The sequence below is a fragment of the Lepidothrix coronata genome, unplaced genomic scaffold, assembly GCF_001604755.1.
Source record: "Lepidothrix coronata isolate B3197 unplaced genomic scaffold, Lepidothrix_coronata-1.0 Scaffold23, whole genome shotgun sequence".
NCBI lineage: Eukaryota > Metazoa > Chordata > Aves > Passeriformes > Pipridae > Lepidothrix > Lepidothrix coronata.
Genome location: NW_016690203.1, coordinates 5745138 through 5768262, shown reverse-complemented (window position 1 = coordinate 5768262; position 23125 = coordinate 5745138).

Here is a 23125-nt window from a genome sequence, read left to right as displayed (position 1 = left end):
GAAGGGAAGGGAAGGGAAGGGAAGGGAAGGGAAGGGAAGGGAAGGGAAGAAGAAAGGAGAAAACAAAAGACATTGTTTGGAGCTATTGCCCAAGTATGTTTAAAAAATATAACTGTATTTTTTCCACCTCGGTGGAATAGAGAAATTCCGTGAAAGTATTTTAAAAATAACTACCACTTAAGTAGCCCCCAAATAATGATATTTTTATTTGAGCTTTATATTTCTCTTAAATCCATTAGTAGATTAGGTTTTGCCAGCTCTATTCATGGCCATTTGATCCTTGAATCCTTTCAAGAAAATCAATACGGGGCTAATTAGCATAGGGTTAATAAAATGTATAAGGCGGCCGGGGCTGCCGAAACCCCTCACTTCGTCTTACAAAGTCTGCGGGGAAGGTCAACAAGTCCTCAGGGCGCACGGGCAGGGTGGGCGGCGGGCCGGGGGCTCGGGGGGGAGCGGCGGGCATCGGGCGGGCAGGGACGGCCGCCCCTCCCCTATTTTTCGCCCCCCTCCCGCTTTCTTCTGCAAATCAAAGCCGCCATCTGCTGTGACAAGTGTTCCCATTCACCTTTTCCCTCTTATCTGCTCTCTCGCAGGGAAGTGCTCTGGAGGCTGACAGCCTCATCTCCCTGCTGAGGCTGCATTTCTGCAACCATTGCCCCCCCCCCGCCCCCTCCCTCTCTCCCTCCGGCTACCTCCCCTCACCGGCGAGGAGAAAAGGGAGCTCCGGGAGAGAGCCGAGGATGCGGATGTGTGGGCGAGGAGGGGCGGTGGAGATGCTTCATATGCCCGGGGTCGTTCCCCAGCGTCTCTCAGCATCCAATCTCCAGCTGTTTGCTCCTCATTGTATTACTTCCATTTTCGAGGCAGATGCTGGTGGCGGGGGACGGACAGGGGGGACGGGACAGAGGGACACCCTTTCTTGTTTCGCCTTTGCCCTCTTTCCTGCAAACTTGAGCAGCTCATTGGTGTTTTTCATTTGTTGAGAAGAAATCATTTGGGTGACTGAGAAGCTTGAGCTAAAATGTGTAACAGGTCTTGATAAATCACAGCAGTAATGGCAATGCAGCAGATCTCAGAAATGCTAGGGGTAAATATTTTTTTTCTTTTCCACCCAGTCAGCTCGTGCTGATGTGTCTGTGGTTGCATAGGTGTCAACAGAGAATTATTTCCCTGCGTGAAGGAAATCTGAGAAGGAGAAAAAAATGACGGAGGAAAGGATAAGAAGCTCCTCTGAGTACTTTTTTTCCTGCTGTAAGGGGGGGGGGAATCCTTTTAGTTTGTTCTTTTGTCTGGATGTGACATTTTACGCTGCTTCCCTTCTATTCTTTCTTATCCAATTTTAAAGACTATGGCTATCTCACATAAGTATTCTTGTGGCAGGTAGCTAGCCCACTAAAGGCTGCCAGCATGGGCAGGCAGCAGCAGCTCCATCCTCAGGGCTTCACCCTTGCAGTCCCACAGCACTCTCAGGAGGATATCGAGTGATTTCTTGGGAGCTAACGCTGATTGCTTGAGAGCTGATGCTGCTTCATTGTAGAATAAATTCCATACTCCCAGCTTTTCATAGCCTTTGGCCCAAACCCTGCTGTCCTGGTGTCTCTCTGCACAGCTGCACAATAAAACCTTTCCCTTCATTGGAACCATTGGAGGGTGAAAGAACTTTGCAAGTCCAGTAAAAATGAAGAAAAAAATAACTTTAATTAGAGGTAGAATTATTAATTACTGATAGAAAAGCATCACTAGATGGGTTTACAGGAGCTGTAGATACTGGAAGAAAATTGAGAGTGTATGGTAAACCTGTCTCTGCCACTGCTAAACTTGGCTTAAGACTGACTCTGGCTTTTGACTTTCGTAGGTACTTCATCCATGGGAATGTGCTGCTTAATGCTCTTTTCTTGAGAGCTGTTACTTAACATTTTCATTAATCACCCAGCAATATTCTAGCTTAGGTTATTCAAAGCTCCTGAAGACTTTGAGGTACTTCAGAGTAACTTGATAAATTCAGATCGGTAGATAGCTCAAACCCAAATATAAATGGTGAAAAAAGGTTAAGGACCTCCATGGAAATAGTTTGAAAAATCACAGTGGAGTATCCAGGAAAAAAATAATGCAAGTAATGTGTTAGAGTCTGTGGGACTTAAAAAATCTACCCTTCTTTGGTAATTATAGTGTCTTCAGAATAAAGAAGGAAAGTTTATCTTACAAAACTTTTCAGTTCATCAAATAAAAAAAAAAGGCAAAAAAAATAAAGCTCGATATTAAAGATGAAAGGATCTGCAATATGAAAGGACTGAAGTTGGCTATGGAAGTTGCTAGAGATGTGGAAAGATAACCTAGGAGAGAGAGAGGTAAATATGTGAAATCTAGAGTAGACCAGGGACTTGTAAGATGGTCACAGAAGTGTGTGATCCAGAGAATGACTGAAAGGGGAGTTGCACTCTGCAGAGTGTACAAACTGTAAAACTCCATGGCATAACTCAGAGCCCCACTGTCTGGCTTCAGAAGACATTTTTTCAAGTTGGCAAGTTATCTCATAACTGTGCACTAGGAATAGGTTTGCCTTGTCATTGGAACTGCTCATACTGGTCGCTTGTAGAGGCCTGATACTTGTCTCCACTGCTAATCTGTTATGGGATACAATTACATGTCTCTGTGCCAGACCTCTAAGGGCTCTCAGTGAGTAAATTCTTTAAAAAAGGTTCCTAATATTCTGTCATGTAAATGTCCTTGAAAATTGTTTCAAGGACTTTCTGCCCATATGCTTGGTGCTTTCTTCCAATGCACTATATTCGTGTGGGCACAACCATGTGTCCCAGTTTGAATGAGTCAGGAAGTTTCTATGGGAGGACATGGATTTGGATCCAACATGTGCTTTTAAATGAAAGAACCTTTCCCCACTAAAATAAAATGTGTTTGGCTAGTACAGTGTCAAAGCGCTGAGCAGTACATTTTCTGAGCATGAAACATATTGACAAAAATTCCCTGTCTTGTTAGACAGGATTATGATAAAGTGCTGTGGCTTCATCGCTATTACTGCCGTGTTGGTTTTTTTGTTTGTTGGTTTGTTTAGGTTAACATTTGTAATGCTGCTAAAAAGCAATTCTCTGCTTGTTCCTGATTCAGCTGTTCTTCTTGTGTGTGCTGGGCTACAGAAAGGTAAAAAGACACAGGTGAGCTCTAGCTGGTGTAGCTGAGATGGAGGGCAAAGCTTGAGACTGGAATGTCCCTGCTGTTGTGTTGTGAAGTGTGTGCATGTCTTGCAGCACTTTGGGGGTCTTGCCAGTGATATAGAGCTTTGGCTTTTGATTTTTTTCCATGTGACAGATACAGACTGCTTTTCAGCTTAGCTTGCTCTTGCACCCACAGCAGTGATGCCTTGGTCATGGCTCAGATGGTCTAGCACATCAGCAGTGATGAGGTGACATGGGAAGGTCTGACACAGCCCTATGGCTAGAGCAGATGGAGCTGCTAGATGTCTGCAAGGATAAAAGACATTTATGTTGTCTTTCAGGAAGCTTCTCTACCTTGAACTGGCTGGCAAAGGTTAGACTAAACTTTCTGTGCTGATTATTAAAGCCTCTGTGGATGGGGTCCAAGCCAAACCTGTGAACAGTCTCTATCTCTGAATTTCAGTTTGTTACAGCATTTACATTAAGTTGTAGATAATGTGCTTATAAAGCATTAATCTAATACTCTAAATTTTGGAAGCCGTTGCAGTTGAATTAATGTCTTTTTACAATCAAGTCTTATTTTGATACCCCTTATGTTCAATTTCCTGAAAGAAACTCCTTTCTACCTAAAATTTGCATATCTATTTTTTAACAAATCTGGTAGAACTGCTTGATGGAAAGTATGAGGTAGATTAGTGAAGGTATTTCACAGGCTTAGGCATGTAAAATGAGCTGCAGTACTTATTTTGCAATAGCTCCCTCCATTTTTAACCCATATCTTGAAGTTGTGTTTTGGAAGTGTGAGCCGTGAGAAAGATGCAGATTGCAGAAGATACATGCTGCTGACTTTGAATTTAAATCAGTTAGACACACAGTAGCTCACCTCGTGAGTTTAGGGGAAGTCAGTTCAAGGCTGGAAGATAAATTTGGCACATATTTGCAAAGGTGAAATTGTAGGACCCACTGCCTGAGTATTTTGTTAGAAAGACAAGTTAAACTCTGCTGGGACACCCTAAAATAAGGTGGTCCTGAAGTCAGAAGTCTGGATGATCCTAATAGTGAATGTATGGGATTCACTTCTTATTTCTGGTGGCAGCAAGGCAGACCTTCACGCTTCTTTATTGAACCTTATTCCAGGGACTTTTCCTATGTGTGAGTAATTGGTGTTTATTCACTAGGATGAACCACATCTCAGAAAACCCAAATTAAAAACTTTGTTGACAGGGAGGAGGCTGCCTGTCTAAATGCTTGGGCAACCCAGATGAGACAGGGCATTAGGGTTGTTTGAGTCTGGCCCAGATTTGTCAGGATCCAAGTAGAACTTTGTACAGAGACCAAGTTTACAGTAGCACATGGCTTGAGTTGTATGAGGAGTTATATGCTCATTAAGTAAGTATATTACAAAAAAATAAAATACCTTTTCCTGTTGGGAAAACTAAAAGGACATAGACTTGATTATTTTATTGCAACAAGGGGTTACTGTGCTAATGAACTGTGAGAGCAAAGTTTGAACATTACAGTGTTTATCAATGAATGTTTAGCAGCCTGCTTTTTTTATCAGCTAACAGTTTGATTATGATTGCCAGTAAGGTAGAATTATGAGACAGCAAGTGGGGTACAACTAGATTTTTCCATGGTTTTCAATGAGTCCCTTTAAATCTTCAGGTTGACTACCTCAAAATACTCCAGAGATTTTCAACAGTTGTTGGTTATGTTTACTAACTGCAGGAGAAAAAAACATAGTTTGGCGAGTTAGTTTTGTAATGATATATATTCCTAGTAAGCAGATAAACTCCTAATCCTACTGATTTTTTTTTTTTTTGGCTTCAGTCATATCACTTGACAGTTAGATCCTGAAGTTACTTGCATTTAGAGTACAAATAAATAAATAAATCCTTTTTCCAGTTTTCAGTTGAATGCTTTTAATTTTTTTCTCTCTTGTTCTTTCATTGTGAGAAACAGTGGATAACTCAAAAGCAGATTTTTTTGGTGTCACATAGTCTAGCAAGTCCATTTTTGTTGCTTGTTTAAACTAGAAGTCGTGTTCTTTTCAATTTCTCTTCCTATGGAAATTTTCCTCATATCTCTAACAACGTGGCATGGAATTACACAATGATGAACTGAGACAGGATGTTTCCTGTTGTGCAAATAGCTTTGATGAGTGGGTATGCCAATACTATTGACTATCTGTTGTCAGTTTATATCACGTACTTGGGATTCAGGGTTCATGGATGGAGTAGATAGTCTTCCTGGGGAAAAGGCTAGGAGGGATTTGCCAATCTAATTTTGGAGCGGATAGTAAGAGGCACTGTTGAAGGGGCGAGGTTCCAAATTCCTTCAAAGAAGTAATTGTTGAACACTTTCTCAATAAACCATCTCTTGTTTCTGATAAACTCACCATTTTTTGTTCTACCTCTTCTTTTCCTGACAGCAGGATCAGGTTAAGCATATCCAGCATAGTCTGAGCCTTTTGCCTTTCTTAACCTTAGTGAGGTTGTTGTGTGTTGTGAGAACCCCATGAGAGCAGTGCTGGCCAGGCTGTTTCTTAACTCTACAAAGGGTCACATTGGTTGGGCTGACTCCCCAGGGTCTGGGGCAGCTGGGCACAACAGGTTTGTCCAGTGTGGAAGGGCACACACTCTCCAAGAGAACAGAAACCTGGTGACCATGGTGTTAATTCAAGCTCAGTGCTGGGCTATACTTGTCCTAAGACATTCCCTTATACCTTTGGTGTAGAAAGGGATCACTGACACTTTTGGTGGGCCCTGCTTCTATTCTCACTCCTGTCATCTTCTGGACCATGTCAGTCTCAAGCCATGTCCTAGGTGGGGAATGTTCAGGTCTTTCCTTCAGCACCACCTCCACCTTTCCCCCTTAGCCTATGATGCTGGCCCAGGGTCCCTCCAACCCCCTTCCCTTGTCTAGGTGCTTTCCTCCTGGCAATTTCCTTACCCCATCACTTATGACTCCCTCTGGTATCTTGTTTCTTCACCGAGTTCCACAATAACTCTTTATTTTGGATTGTAACAGGAGCATTCAAATATGCAGAATTAGTGCAGAGTAAATAGTATGGGAGATACTTCTCAAGAGTATTTAGATGTTGTCTGGGCATTTTGTAAGACCACTAACTTTAGTTGTTGTTTCGCCTGCCCAAAAATCTACCTTTGTGCAACTCTGTGTCCAAATTAAGAATACTCACTTCTTCCAAAACTCTTCCTTCTCCCGAAGTAGATGAGAATATAGCTCCTGTGGCTGCTTACTACTTACAGGAATATCAAAAGCAGTCTTGACTAAAATGTAGACATGAGCAGAGACAGTTCTACAGTGGATATTTGATTGATACAGACATTTGATTTAACTTCCAACCACCTTGGTTTTCATTCATAACCTCAGATCTGGGAATGTTTAATTTATATGTACCAGGATGCTTGGGAGATGAGGAGTTTGCTCTGTGGTAAACTGACTTCAGGCTGAGTTGAGATATTGTTGATTTGTATCAAAACAACAATAAAATTCCATTATATAGATACTGTTTCTCAAACTTTTCATCTGACATAAGTAAAATACTGATACTGAATTCATTAAAGTCATGACTTCTGGCTCCTATGTTGTATGTCTGAAGAAATGTCCATAGCATATTGTTTCCTATAGACATAGACATATTTGTGGTTTCTAGATTTTGCTCTGAGTTTATTGCCTTGAAAACAGCACACAGAGAAGCATAAAGGCCAGAAAAGAAGCATAAAATTGTCACTATAAACCCCTCTACGACCCTGGTAAAAGCAGCTACAGGAGTGGCCCTTCATTGCATCCTCTCAGGCTTTCTAGCTCTGAGCAAATATTCTTATGAAGATCACTAGAAAGAGGGGTTATTGTACAGAAAAAAAAGTGTGAGTGTGTGTGTGTGGTGTGTGTGTGTGATAAAGGCAGTCAGGGAAAGTTTTTTAAAATTAGTGTTTTAAGTCTTCTGTAATTTGCAGCGAATCAAAACATTATTGTCTGAATAATATGTAAAGAGATAATATTATAAATGCTTACTACATTTATGTATCTGCACACCCAAAGAAAATTTTATTCAATCCCATAATTTTTCTCAACCAATTGCTGTAAAAAGTCTCCCTTCTCTCACATCTGTCACTATGGTGTCTGAAATATGAATATGCATTCAGGCAGCAATATGTAGGTAGACTGCAGAGAGGTTTCTGCTCTTCCCCAGCCTGTGTCAAAAACAGGTCTTTGAAAAAATGGGGGGGAAAAAAGTCATCTTTTGCTTTAGACTTTTTCTGTTTTTATTTTACCAAGACCTGCTTTGATAGTTTTGTTTTCAGTTGACTTCTTCTTTCATCTCGACTTGTTTTTTTTCAGTAAAGAATAATGCAGAGCTGTGAGGAAAAGCAAAAGAAAGCCAGGAAAGAAGCAGGCTTTACTCATCCCTAATTTTGACATAAATCTTCAGAGAAAAGAGTGAATGAATGAAAAAGTTTGTCCCAGAGGTGTCAAAAGAAAGCATTACTGGAAGCTGTTACAATTTTTGAGGAATTTGAATCGTCATCACTTGCAAAGGGAGCAATCAGCTGCATTCGCTTAGCAATACAGTGAACTGAGGTCTCTTTTTCCTGAGTGCTGTTGCTGGGAGTGCTCAAATACTTTCTGAAATACTCCATTCCTAAGATACAATAATTTTTGGGATCCAAAATGTGGTGATTATTTCTGTAGATTAGATTTATTTCAAATACCCTGATGAAACTCATTGCTTTGGTACAGAGGTCTGATCTGATCCCTGCTTTTAACACGCACATTCCTAAATTGAGAAACCCATTGTTCTGCCTTAAACCAGTAAGGACACAGATTAAACTATCCAGAAACAAAGCACTTAATGGGGAGTAGCCTTCAAAACTTGTATACATGTGTTTGTGCTTGGGAAGCATCTGCATTTTGTGCCACCCAAATCTTTTTTATTTTTAAAGGGGTGAGAATCATTACTTCTGAAAACAAAGTGTGAGGGGGATGTGAAACGGCACAGTTCCTGTTGCACCACAGGCTGTAGTGCTGCTTACTGAGATCTTTGCAAAAGTATGTGACCCAGGGATTTCAGTGTCCTTGGTGTTGCCAATGCATGGATGCTTCAGGCAGATGTGTATGTAAGCAAGTGGATTTAAAATGTTTGGTTATGTATGTTTAAGTGCACATGAGTTTATAGATAGGACACATTTGTTCTTGGCAACTAAAAGCAGTTAGAATGCAAAGTGCCCTTTGCCAGACACAATGGGGAATTTTAAACAGAAGAATAAAAACTATTATTATCAAGTACTGCTGCTGCTTAACGTGTGATGCCAGCAGATAATTTTTTCTTATGCTTCCCCTTGTCCTCTGATGGTTTAAGATGTCCTGTTCACAGCCGTCCTTACCTTGCCTAACGCTGGCATTATATCTGACATCAAACACTTCCATCCTGAGGTGGGTCCTTGACAGTCTTTAATATGACAAAATGATTTGGGCTTCCTGTCATCCAGCTTAAATCACTTTTCTACCCACGCATAAAAAAAGCTCCAGCACAATCTTTGATGGCCGCAAGAAAAGCATGGCTGGTCCCAGCCTAACCCTCAGCTGCACAGCGCTGCATTGTCATCATAATTGGATGTGATAGATTTTCACTCTGCTTTACTAAAATTTTGTTTGTAATTGAGTAAATGTGCCACTTGCAGTTGAAAATAAATGAACCCAGAGCAACAGCAAATTGAGTGTTTTTTAAACAAGTGTGTGTGGGCTTTTTAAATACATACATACATGCATATATATATATAATATAAATAAAATGGAACAGGTCAAGTGCATAGCTAAGATTAGAAAAATATCCCTTTCATTGTTAAATGGCGTCCTGAACTCCATTTTCTCAATGCGTGTTGTACATTTCCCCCCTCAGAGAGGGTGAAAACATAAAAGCAATACAGCAGACTGCGGCATGGGGGAGGGTTTCCTTCCTCACACTTTCTAGTTTTGTTGAGCCACCTGAGAAGTTGATATAAGAAGGGCATTTTAGAATAAAGACATTACTCTGACAGCAAATACAAATGAAATAAAATTGGCCTAAGGCTTTGATGCCAGAACCTGAATGGAGAGCTGAGACTTGGCAATGCACTAGTTTAATACACCAGGGAAATAGAACTAGAATAATTTGCAATGCAGTATGATGAAAGAAGAAAATATAACAAACCTAGAGATTAAAATAGATTTTCCAGCCTGTGTATATTCACATTTTGTACTCGTGTTGACCCATAAACATAGCAAGAGAAGTAAATGTATACTTTTCTCTTTTGGAACAAAGCAGTTTGAGGTGCAGGGATACCATGTCAGGATCTTGACCTTGAGACTCCAGAGGAAAGGATCTGAGCTTCTCACAGTTTGTGGATGAAGTCTTCTTTGTGGACATCTCCTGACTCTAGAAATCACCACTATCAGCCACATTATGCCATTAGTCTAGTCACTGAGCAGACAAATGGGCTTTACGGTGGAAAAGAAGGAATACTTGAGAGAAAGAAGGCACTCACAGGATACCCTGTGCATGCCATTGATGCTCTTTTTCCCTGTGCATGTGTAAACACAACCCTAGCTTTCCTGTGGTCTGACTACTTTCCTTAGTGTAAAAACTCTTGAGTGAAGGATTATTTGGGGTTTCATGCTTGTACAGCATTTATAACCAGAAGTGATCTATGTGTTGTCACAATGCGAAGAGAAAAAAATAATAGCCACTGGGCTAAAGACTGAGTTGTTTCACATTAACATATGGGTCTGTTTATTTTCATATCCTCCAGAAGACCTCATTTATTGGTCTTTAATGTTTTTCAGGTTTCTATGAACCAAATATGAATTGTTTGACTTTTTTTGCAATAAGCATTTTGGCAAGTTCTGAATTCATTTTATGGTATTAAGTCAGCTGTAGAGTAAAATAAATAAATTGCTGAAGTATCAGAGCCAATTATGGGCACTGGTTCATGTGCTGGATTCTGCATTTCTCTTTTAGATATTTAAATTATTCCAGTGCACAGACCCAGTAATTCCAAGTTTTTGGATGTATTTAAAGCAATTGAAAATCCTTTTTCAACACAAAAGTCAAATAATCTTATAGTCCCTTTCACAAATACTGATGGTTACTCTAAGATTGTCGTAGGATGTAAGTTTTAATATAAAATCCCACTGGCTGGTAAAGGAGTATTTAAGCTACACAGGAAAAGTGCCATAAAGTACAAGTAATAGCAACAACAACTACTCTTTAAAGAAAAAACAAACAAACCTGGGTTCAAAGACCATACCATTCTCACCTCCTGGTATAAGTCACTTCAGTTTCTTTAGATGTAGAGCTTGACTGAAAGATAGTGATTTGTAAGTCACACAAAATTATACAGTTTTCTCTTAAAGGGAGACTTTGCTATCAGCTCTGTCATACACACTATCCTTCGAAAGCAGTCATTAGTTTGCATCTAACTCATAACTCTGAATCCTCCAGGTCATTAATTTTGGGTCGGAAGGGCAAGAGTACTGCTCTTGTCTGATTCTGTATGTAGAGTAAGAAGATAGTGCTGCTACCTATTTCACTGGGAATTTATGTACATTAGAAAAGCAATAACTTTGTCACAAGTATACAGACTATCACAAGTAAACAGCTTCTTCAAGCCTCATGGCAAAACCTCCAGCATACCACAGCAGCAGTGCATTTGTTTATTATCTTATATAGTTTAACCTATTTTCAAATTGGCTGTCTGATTTTCTGCTTTCCACATGGATGTAAAGAATATCTAGGCTAGGATGTAAAGGAAGGCAAAGCTTGTAAGCAAGAGCTGGCCAGCTGGTGATGGAGGTTATTAACTGAGGACAAAGCAGACATTTACAACAGTGGCACAGAAAAGGGAGAATGAAACAGAGATCTTTAGTTGTATTTTTCTCCTTCAGAAATATCACTTTGTCTATGGCAGTTCAAACACTTGGGGGGAAAAAAAAGTAATATGAATGTTTAGGCTTCCCCTAGGCATTTTCCATGCTCTAAATATCCGCAGACTCTAGCAGAGCATCCTAGCTCACCACTGAATAACGTCTCAGATATGCCCTTCCCCTCAATGGCTGGAGGGACTAATTTATGAAGAGAGATTAAAAGAATTAAATATAGATAGCTACACTAAGTGAAGACTGTAGTGGGACAAAAGAATAGTCTACAAATACACAGAGGGGATAAATTCCTGGGGGAGGTGAATTATTTAGGACAATAGGAATGGGTTTAACTAAGAGTAATGGGATGAAATTAAGAAAAGGAAAAATTAGGCTGAGTATATATATATAAAAGAATCCTTCTTGACAGCTAGATCTATTTGGTCACGGAAGACTGTCCCTTGGGAAGTGATGGAAGACCCATCATTTGGTACATTTAGCAGCAGGCTTTGACAAAACATCAGGTAATGCATTATGGGAAACCACTTGCAGGGAAATATGTGAGAAGAGTTGATAGGTATTCTTGGTCTCCTTAATTTTTATATAACACATTTCACCAAACCAGTACTTCAGCTCAGTGTACTGACTTTATTATCACCCCACTTGGACCACATGGATCCACATCATTGCATAAGAGCCACACCATCACCATTTCCATGCCCAGGTGGAGTCTGGTAAATCTTCTGCAAACTCTTCTCTTGACATGTGCTCGTTTGTCAGGTCGAGATGCAAATGACGGCTACCTCCATCACAAGGCTCCTTCTGTAATCTCAGAAGCCATATTATCCTTTCCCTTCCATTTACGCTACACCACCCCACGGAGGCGCTGCAGCAGTTTCTTCGTTTTTAAATCTTCCATCACAGATGGCTTCATGTTGGGAGCCCCCTGAACTCTCAAGTGTTTGAAAAGCCTCCCTCTCTTTCCAGTGTGTTTCAGGAAGGTAGATCTTGTAGCCACCATCAGTGACAGCAGTAAGCACTGCAGCTTAAGAATTATATTTCATTTGAGTTTTGTGTCGGTTATAAAAAGGTGGTGGTGGCTTTGTCTTACGTCTAGGAGCAGAAGAGACATAGTTTCTGCAGCTAGCTGTAGGATACTCTATCCGGTCCTTTGCCTGAGCATAAGAAGGAGATGCAGTAAAATAAAATTTGTATGTATGTTTATTATGACTAAAACTGCACTAAATAAAGAGACATGAAGTCTATCTATCACTTTTAGAGAAGTGGGGCACAGAATTACACTTAACTTGGCTTTACTGTTCATTCAGGCCCTCAAAACAGGAATAATGTTTCATGATGCAAAGGTGTGACTTTCTAGATGCATCTGATATCCAACACACCGAGGAGCTCCATTTTGACTCTTTAAAATGCTTAAGCCTTCCTAGTTGAGATGCAGAATGTTTCCTCATTGCCGCTGCAAATCTCTCTCATCCAAAGTCTCGCTGTGACCCTGTCAAGTCCATTGCGCCACCACCCTGAGGGATAAATACCCCATGGAAAAGGAGCTTTGAGAAGGACCAGTCTCACACAAAATGAATTCAGCAACTCCAGTTTGTCATTTTGCCCTTCTTTTGCAGAGAAAAAATACCCACCATCAACAAAAAAACCCACGCTAGTGATTTCTTTTGACTTAAACTGGGCATTCAAAAAGCTGTTTTTATTAATGAATCATATTAAGCCATCAGTGAAAGGCTCCCTGACTCTGTTTAAATAACAGGCTATGATTCCTCCCTCCCGCACCCCCCTTCCCTTTGGCTCCACTGCTATTAATTGAGGAGTTTCTTTGTTTCTTTTCTAATGAAGCTAACAGAACACATCTGTCAGGTGCTTGTATTCTTCACCCGTCTATAGTATGTAATAGCCCAGCTGGAGGCTATAATGCTACACAATACCCCTGGCCGTTACAGCAACTATTTATTCCTGGGCTTTTCCTCAGATAGGGATTTGAAAAAAGTCTGAAATTTGGGCCTAATTGCTATTTACACAGCGATAGACACCTGTTCTAGCTGAGACACTGGCTCATGAATCCCACACCTGAGACCTTAGGGAAAGCGAAGGGGAAAATTTCAAGCAGCTGCCAGTCCGGTTCAGAAACAGAGAGCTTTTCTACTAGATATGTATGTACAGTACATAAATCCGTGCCTGCATATTGCCATAGCTACTGTTTCACGGCCAAATGCTCATTTAAAGGCTTAACATATGCTGGTTGTGCGGACACATGTACACAACCGGGAGGAAAGAGTTTTCTGCCTTTGCTTCTACGTTTTTATTGCACTCTCCCAAATTTGTTGTGCCAGTATTTATTCCTCCAAAGATCTGGGGCTGCGGGTTGCTGCCAGCCACTGAACTTCCACTCTTGCCTCATGTTGTGCAGCACAATTGCTCCATGTTCCCCTTGTTTATGCAAAGGATCCTGCTTGTCCTCCTTTTTTTGTTCAGGGGAGATTTTCTTGCCCGTGCGCTCCTCAGGAGCAATAGTCCATGGTGACAGAGGTGGCAGAGACTTTGTTATCATAAAACTGCTAATAGCCAGGGAGCAGTATAAACTCATACATCAATCGAAGTCAGAAGTCTCTCCAATGCAGTTAAGAGTGCAAATTGATTAAAATGCAACTAGCTCATAAAACTCCCTCTTTATTAGCTAAGACGCGTGTGAAAGACATAGAGAGGAAGAAAAGGTTTCTTTCCTTTTCTCTCCTCTCTCTGTCAGGTCATTCCTCCCCTACTATAAGTTTCTGTCATTCTTCCCCCACTTCCCTCTACTATATGTTTCTGTTTGGTACCAAACAGCCCCATTTGTTAGGTGCAGGACAGAAATAAAATGTTATTGCTCTGGCACCTTATCAGATGACAGTGTCCTCTGCTGCTGCCAGGGAAAGGAGCTGGGGTGTCTGCTTTTTACAGAACTTTTCCCTGCAGTCAGGAGGGCCCTCTGAGATTTTTGGACAAGATCTCTCTTTAGTGGAAAGACCTTTAAATCAGTCCATTTTTTCCATCCGGCAATGCTCTGTCATCCCAAGCCCACCTTCATAACACTCTCATTTGCGGGGAAGGGGAGACGCAGGAGAAGGGATTGAATAATTAACTGGAAAAATTGGTTCTTATGTCATGCAAAAGACATCTGAGAGCTGCTGAACATCAAATGCAAGAAGGGAAGGTGAGGAATAAGAAGGTTATTGGGTGGATTTAAAAAGAAAAAAGTGAGAAAAGCTCACACAAGGGATGAAATAAGACTACTGAGCCAAGCCGAATATTCTAGAGGCTTTTAAAAACAGGTATATCAGAAACAGAAAGATGAGTCAGGGAACCAGCAGAGCTTTCAAGATGGGATGGGGCACCCAGACTGGTGAGAAATGAAGGGGATACTGCTAATATTAATTGTTTGCCGCGGGGCTCACAAAAGCAGTTCAGTAGCTGAGGACAGAAACAGAAATTCATTTCCCACAGGAGAAAGAAAGAAGTAGTGAGTGATCTCAGGGTCACTCCAGGACAGGTGATAATGAAATTAGAGTTAATGAAGATGAGGGAGACACCAGAGCCAGATGAGCCTCCATCCCAAGATTATGAAGCTGATGCTGATAATAAATGCTCCCTACACATGAAGAGGTACCGTAAAGGTAGAGGGAAACCATGGCTGCATCTGATTTAACAGGAGCTCTGGGATAATAGCAGACCTTAACCTTTTCCTTCTAAAGACTAAAGTTTTAGTAGCTGCTGAATACCTAGGAACACAGATTCATCCTAATAATGCTGTTAATGCACCTTCTCCATCTCTGGAATAGACTCCAGATTAAAGGGAACAGGTTATATGGGATAAATTTCCTTGTTATTTGGCCCTGTAAGGCACTGCAACAGCTTTCTAATGAAACCAAATCCTTGATTTCCAACAGAAACAAAACTATATATACACATACGTGTAGGTATTTATATTCTTCACTCCAGAAGCTGTACATGCTTGTGAATATAAAACAGAGGAAACAAGATGAAAGCAAGCAAAATTGTCTCTTACAGAGACAATAAAGTAATGAGGTGACAGCTCTGATGCACTACTGGCTTGTGCCAGGGTGGTTTAGGGGGATTCTGTCTCCAGCTGTAGCCTAGCCAGAAGGTAGAGACATGGTGACTGAGTCTTCACTGTGGTGGCACTGATTTCGATTGCCTGATATTATTTTATATTCAACTAGAGTGCTTTTATCAGAACTTTTGTACCCTGCTCTTGAAATCAAATGAATGAATTAAAAATAGATGGTAAGAGGATGATGAGGACTTCTTGGGCTATGAACCCTTTGGAGCCAGGCTCTACCACATTGCATGTTTGCACATGCCTTGCACAATAGAGTTTTGTTGTTTTGGCTGACTCTTAGACACAGCAGTAGGGAAAATGATTAACAGTGACAACACGTTTTAGTGAGTCTTGTAGGGTCAGTCCTTCCCATGTGTGAACGTCAGGCCACACAGACCATCTCCTTCATACCAGTAACTGCAAAGCATCCTTGTGGCCAAGACTAATTTCTTACAGACAAAATAATTGTTGGGAGAGTATTTGATGTATTTTAAACTGCCTTTTAATCCTATATAGTAGGTGGAAACAAGGAAGAGATTTAGCAGCATGTGAACAGTCAGTTATCAGTGGACTACCAAAAGGCTGAAGCAGCTGAATTGAGCTATCAGAGACAATTCCAGATGTTGTACAATGGCATCCATTCGACCAATTATGTGGAATAATAGTGCAGTCCAGAGGTGATCGAGTTACATCTGAGTTCTCAGGGCAAGAATCTTGCCTGTACATGATATAGATATTACACAGAGGCTTGGCATAGTCCAGCAGTTTATTTTACATCCACTGTTTAACCTCTTTTGCCCCCAAGGTACAAATGTCAATATTGGATTTTCTCTGGTTGAATGAAAGTGTCACAGAGCAGATTAACCACTGGCAGTGAAAAAGGACTTTCACTTGCCAAAACTAAATTTTTCACAAATGGATCAAAATAGTCTGAGATACAGAAATGAAGCAAGACAGGAAATCTTGCCAAATTTAGTGACAAGGGTTCATTAAAGTGACTTAAGATCCCAGTGTATGTACTTTATCTTGAACGTCCTGCTTTCAGCTGGCAGGAAGTATAGGCTTGTGTGTGCCCACGTGTCTGTGGGTGCAAGTACATGTACACTTGGGGATGAGGTGGCAGGGCAATAGCTAATGAGACAGATGAAGCTAAACTTAATGTTCCTCAAAAGCTCACTACTCTCTTCGGTTATCCCTATTTTCACAGCATAGAGTGAATTTCCCTCTCACTCTCTGAGAAATGTTGCTTTTCCACTACTTAATGTTGTTCTTTGTTAATTGCAGAGCAATGTGCAAGGCATGAGAGCTGCAGAAGGACCTGGTCCCTGTGAGCCAGGCTGGGTGGAACATTTCCTGCTGGGGGAGCCCTGGCTGCTTCACTATGCTGGGTACAGCTGGTCACACTCCTGGATGTGTGAGTGCCTGAAAAACATGTCTTTCTATCAGCTCCCTGAATCTGAATGGCAACTGTTATTCCTCCATAAGGAATCTCTCTTTGTTAGCATGATAACATAGACTGTGTGGTGCAGTTTGACACAATGGAAAGAAGCGATGCCATCCAGAGGGACAGGCTTGAGAGGTGGGCCCGTGTGAACTTCATGATGAATTTCAAAAAGCTGAAGTGCAAGGTCCTGCACCTGGACTGGGGCAATGCCAAGCACAAATACAGGCTGGGGGATGAATGGATTGAGAGAAGCCCTGTGGAGAGGGACTTGGGGGTGTTGGTGGATGAAAAGCTGGACAAGACCTGGCAATGAGCACTTGCACTTGCAGCCCAGAAAGCCAACTGTATCCTGTGTGGCCAGTGGGTCGGGGGGGTGGAATTCTTCCCCTTTAGTCCGCTCTTGTGAGACCCCACACTAGAGTACAGTGCACAGCTCTGTAGGCCGCAACATAAGAAGGACATGGACCTACTGGAGTCAGTCCAGAGGAAGACCGTAGAAACGATCATAGGGCTGGAGACCTCCTACAAAGAGAGAGTTGGGGCTGTTCTGCCCGGAGAAGAGAAGGCTCTCGGAAGACCTTAGAGCACATTTCATTACCTAAATGGGGCCTGCAGGAGGACTGGAGAGGGACTTTTCAAGGGCATGTAGTGAGAGGACAAGGGAGAATGGCTTTAAACTGAAAGAGGGTGGGTTTATATCAGGTGTTAGGAAGAAATTCTTTACTGTGAGGGTGGTGAGGCACTGGAACAGGTTGCCCAGAGAAGTAGTGGATGCCCCGTCCCTGGAGGTGTTCTAGGCTAGGTTGGATGGGGCTTTGAACAACCTGATCTAATGTAAGGTGTCCCTGCCCATGGCAGAGGGGTTGGAACTAGATGATCTTTAAGGTCTCTTTCAACCCAAACCATTATAGGATTCTATGACAGGCTAAGTTAACTCAGCTCACCTTGGATTCAATTCTTGCTGGAAAACTTACTTGCTCCTGTTATTTATTATTCTTTCATTTTTCTGCTCTCTGCAAAGCTTAACAGCAATAACTTTATATGTTTTCCCGGTTCACTGATTTATTTTTTTTTCCCTTGGTATCATTTCGGAGGCCTTTATCCGTTTTCCACTTCTGTGATTTTTAAGTTTTACGTGTTTATTGCCCTGTTAATTATCACAAAAAAGGGTAGGAGAGGAAAGAAAGGAAAGAAAAATAGGATACTCATGCTTCTGTTATTAATATATAATGGATACAGTGTCATTATCCCAATTGTTCACTACCAAATACTAGCATTCACAACAGCGAATTGCAAGGCAATAAGTGAGTGAAGTGTGGTAAATGTGAGACTCAAAGCACAAGTCTGTATTCTGCCTTCTTTGACTTTACATGACTCTGTTGGCTGGGAGATAATTGCAAACATGGGCATCTAGTAGGCAATAGAAAAGGATAAACTGAAGAGCTGTGTGTCTGGGCTGCTGGAGAACACACATAAGGTCAGAAGTGTTATTGCTGGGTGTTAAAAAACATTGAGAATTACTAAATATTTTAAAATTAGCAGTTCAGTATAATTCAAACTGTAGAGTTTTTAAAGCTGGCTAAGCCTTTCTTATCTTTGAAAAGTGGGGAAGCTCCAGTAAAGTGGGAGAAGGTCAGTAGTAAAAGAGACTGCGTACTCCATTCAGGTGATTGAAATTACCTTTAACTTGAAGAAGATTCTGAGCCAATAACATCAGGGTCGTTACTGGCATCAATACATAGTAAAATGAGTATAAATCAAAAGTATGCAGTGGCTAATTTTTACGGTTTCTTTTAAAAAACTTGGTACTTTTCAGTGGTGAGATTTCAAGTGTGATGGCTAAAAGTACCTGTAGTGTCATGCTGGGCAACTATAAAATACTTAACTTCATACTGGATTCAATTTGTTTGGCTCAGGACTGTTGTTCCACAGAGGCCCATGGTGATCCATCTGGACCAGTGGATCAGGACATGTGGAACTTGCACCAAATCTTGCTTCTCAGCCACACTATGTCTTGAGTGAAATTGTCTTAACTGAAAAACATGCACTAATATAAAATCAGTAGGGTATAAGTAAAATGGATTAAGTTTTTCTATTTTAAATAACCTGAAAGCAACTGTATCACTACAGTTAGGTAGCTGTTGGTATGAAGTCTTGTATACATAAGAGATTGCAATGACATTTTTATTACAGCAACAGAAGAGAGTCAAACAGCCTGACAGATCCAATAATTTCATGGAGAATCAGTATCTAGTTGTTCCTAAAAGGATCTAGTGAGGCCATCCCTGCCACTGAAGGTGCGGAAGGTAGTTAACAACAGCATTGTGATCCTGGTGGTCTGGAGCTAGGTCAAAAGCTGTAAGCAGCCCAGCACCCTTCCTCTGGGTACTGAGAAGTACAGAGGGAAATGTTGGAGCAATGTCCTTTCTGGTTAGGTTGTTTTTTTTCCTATTGTGTTTATATCTCAGTTCCATGTCTATGTCAGGCTGACAGCAAGCAGATAGCTGTGTTACTAATAGATTGTCTGGATAGTATCTGTTCCTCAGGAGTGATGATTCACAAAGTTTTACCAAAGTCCTAAGTATAGCATAAGCAGGAAATACCACCCTGAAAGGTAGAAGTGGTGTATTTATTAGGGAATGCAAATAAAATTATAAATATAAAGGAGAGGAGGAGACAACCAATAGTTAGGAGCTGCTACAGGAGCAGGTAGGTGAGGACAGGGAAATCATCTCACATGAGGCAAGAGGAAACTCAAAGCAAGAAACTCTGGCATAAGCCAAGAAGCTCAACCCTGGAAAAGCGGCGAAGCTGACTGCTTCCATTGGACTTGTCTAGTCCAAACAGCTGGTACATATTGCAGGATGCAGCAGTTCTCTGGTCCCCATGCCTCAGGGAAAAACCTGAGCAAAGGGTACTGTAGACCCCATGCAGACCTAAGCACCTAGTTTCCTCCTCAGAGGGGTGCAGGAGATGGTGCTGGGGAGAGGATCCTTCTTGGAGGGGGGTGGGTACCCTGCTCCAATGTGAAATGAGATCCAGCCCTCTCTGGTGTTGCCTAAATGAGCTGAAGTTTGACCCTGAGATATACTACGACATTTAGAACTTGTGCAGCTGCTTGCAGGTTTGCAGTTGAATGTTTGACCCTGACTGAAGAGTATGTGAGGAAGTTTTTCTCCCTCCAGTTTTTTCTGTCACATTTTTGTGCAATAAACATGTCTAGTGTGGTCTGTTGCCAAAAACTGAGGTATGGTTTGGAGGGAGGAATTAGTACAAAAGGCAGGTCTAGTGGCTGTCACCCGGCATAAACTGTACAGGTCTCAAAAGCAGGGATGTGTTCCATGCCATGTGTTCCATAACATGTCTACCTGCCATGACAAAATAGCGCCAGGGAGCTGCTCACTGCAGACATCTGTGACCTCCTGCATGGCTTCTTCAGAACATGTGTGCAAAGGGTCTGGTCCAGCTCTCACAAGCTCTGAGCACTGTTCCTCAGATAAGCTGCAATATTCAGAGATTTTCTCCGCTTGGTCTGCAAGGATAACCCTTCCCTCTCCCAGTACCATCAGCTCTGCTTTTCCATCAGCACTCAACTTGCGTGCAAAAAAATTTAATTGATAACTTCAGAAGTCAACATCAATGATTAGAGTCAGAGCAATAAAAGTGAAGTGCACGGCTGCTGCCAGGCTTCTTTTTTGCTCCTTGGTGTTCTGGCTCCAGCATTCAAGCAATAGATTTAAATATAAAACAGATCATTAACGGCTGGCTCAACATCTGCTAATATTATTTTCCTTGCATTGTCTGTGTGTCTTTGTTTATCTCAGTGTGCTACTTTGTTTTTCCCCTTTTATAATAAGGATCATTCCTTTATTTTAAAGCGTCACATCAATTTTCAGCTGCTTGGGCTCTTGGAGCCTCCCACGCTTTGCCCACATGCTTGCACTGCACGAAGAGGTGGAGAAACAAAGCAAATGTGAAGCGTGGGATGATTGTTGCTTCAAAAAACAGTAATTAAGAATCTGTTAGAAAAATAACAACTGAGTTTAATAAGAGCTTAACTTAGCTGCGTGAGCTGGACAGAGAGAGTCTCCTGGGCTGTTTCATAGAAACCAAGCAGCTCAACTCTTTAGTAGTCTTTCAAGTGACATTGAAGTGGATCCATGAAACTCCAGTAAGAGTTGTTGCCCTTGTTTCTGTTGGAGACATGACTTGCCTTTTTCTTCAAAAGGAAATTATAACAACCAGCATTTTGATGAAAAGTCAAATACAAAAAGTGAAAACTTTGGTATAAAATCTACCCTTATACTAAGATAGCTGATTTATATCAACAAAATCCTGGCTAATTCTCAGTTTAGTCTCTTGTTATTATACATATCCCTCTACCTCCATACCATGGTGCAGATGATGCAATATGCAAAATCACTAGCTGTTCACATATTCATAGAGTACTTGAGCTAGGTGAATTGAGGATGAAGTATACTTTTTTATCTCAAAATTCATCTGTCTTTCTTTTTTCCCCACTCTCCCAACTTTCTACCCTAAAGTTCATCACATTTATCCTGAAGAAAAAGAACTAAAGAGAGAGATTAGATCTGTAAATACCTACTGAACATAACTTTCTGGGAAGCAGATGGACTTAATATGGTATTGTATGACTAGAGCTGTCTTCTGCTTAGAGCTGTTTAAGAGGATCTCACTCCTTACTTGCCAGAGAAAGCAAAGAGTGCCTTTCAAGTGGTCTTTCCTTTTATCTTCTCACAGGCAGAAGTAAAAAGCCCCTTTCCTCTTCCTAGACCTCAATAGGTGTTCTGTTACCTCAAGAGGTCTTTCACTGCCTGAGAGCATTTCTGGCTATCCGGAGCAGTCCTCATCCCTGAAAGAACAGGGAATCTCCACCACTTTTAAGACCCTTTTATTTCAGAAAATCCAGGTTCAGTACTTTATTGCTGGTCCTGGGTCAGGAAGCACTGCATCTCCCTTTGTGCCCCTCACCTGGGCGTAGGACAGCAGTCTGGAGCTGCTGGCATGCTTACTCCCCCTATCTTGGATACAAATGCCAGAAGATGACTGTAAAGCATGGTCAAATTCCCTTTGTTTCTTCGAAGGTCTTCTGTGCCTGTTTTTTTATGTGATGCTTGCTGGGATTTTGCTGGCACTGGTTGCAATTACAGTACATCTGCCCCAGGAGAAGTCTCCCACCAGTGTAATAAAGGCACGGATTGTTAAGCGTCACCCAGAGAGCTCTGAACAGTTCTTCTCTATGGCAATGTATTGCCATTGTTTTTTAGGGGCCTTAAATTTGTGAGAGGTGACAGTAGTACTGTCATGGTAACAGTACATGGTGACTCCATAAGTAAAAAATGAAGCTGCTCTGCCTCAGCATGACCAGTTCCTTTCTGCTACCTCTGTCATGCTGAAATTTTGAGAATGTCACATTTCCAAAAGGTTTGATCAATAAAATGTTGCCCCAAGTTTTATGACAGCTGGTAGCCAGTTTAAGCCAGAGAGAAGTGTAAGTTATATTATCCAATGTCTCAGGATGGTTGGACTGGAGGAGAAACAGACTGCTTGCAAAATCCATCCTTGGAGTGACAAAATTTGGAACCATTTCTCGTGCTCACCCACCCTTTGGCTTAAGGAGTTATTGCAAGACCTTCCTTGCTGGTAACTTAAATATTACCTCATCACAGTGAAATGTTAGAACAGATAGTAGTTACAGTAGTTCAGCAGTGATAACTCAGTAGCCTGAACACTTCCTTTGGGTATCTCACACAAAACAGTTCAAAAGCTGAGGCACGCCATTCCCAGTATGAAGCAGTAATTTGAAATACTGCAGATCCAGATGCTGACTTCCCACTGAATTCATTGTAAATCACATGCATTTGTACTGTCTAAATTTGGGCAAACAGCTCTCACCAGAGGAAACAAGTTATGCTCAAGTCTGCATAAAGAAACCCACCCACCAAGCTTATTTCACAAGGCAAAAGTCCACTCCTAAACATGGATGGGGAGATCAGACTGTTGAATTCCCTACATGGAGACCAGAAAAGGCTATGTTTCATTGCTGTGGAAATGCAGAATATCTTCGCTACAGTCCTTCGACCATCATCCATTGGTGTTTGATGGTTTGCATTCATACAGAAAGTGGGTTTGGGTCAGTGTCACTGTTTTTCCACAAGCATCTTACAAAGTGCCTGGCATGCATTTGGACAGCGCATGGAAGTGGAGGATAAGGTTCATTTCATCATGAAGGGAGTATTGAAGGAGGATCACCAAAATCAGGTGGATCTCAAGCTGTTGGAGCCCATCACCGACATGAGTAGACTCCATGAAATGGCCTCAGAAGGTAAGGTTTCCCTTCTGCTCCAGGCCCAGCTGCTGCTTCACTGCATAACAAAACCAAGTACATGACACCATTTTGCTTCTGTGCTTCTTAAGTGCTTCTCTCATGTTTTAAATAAACTT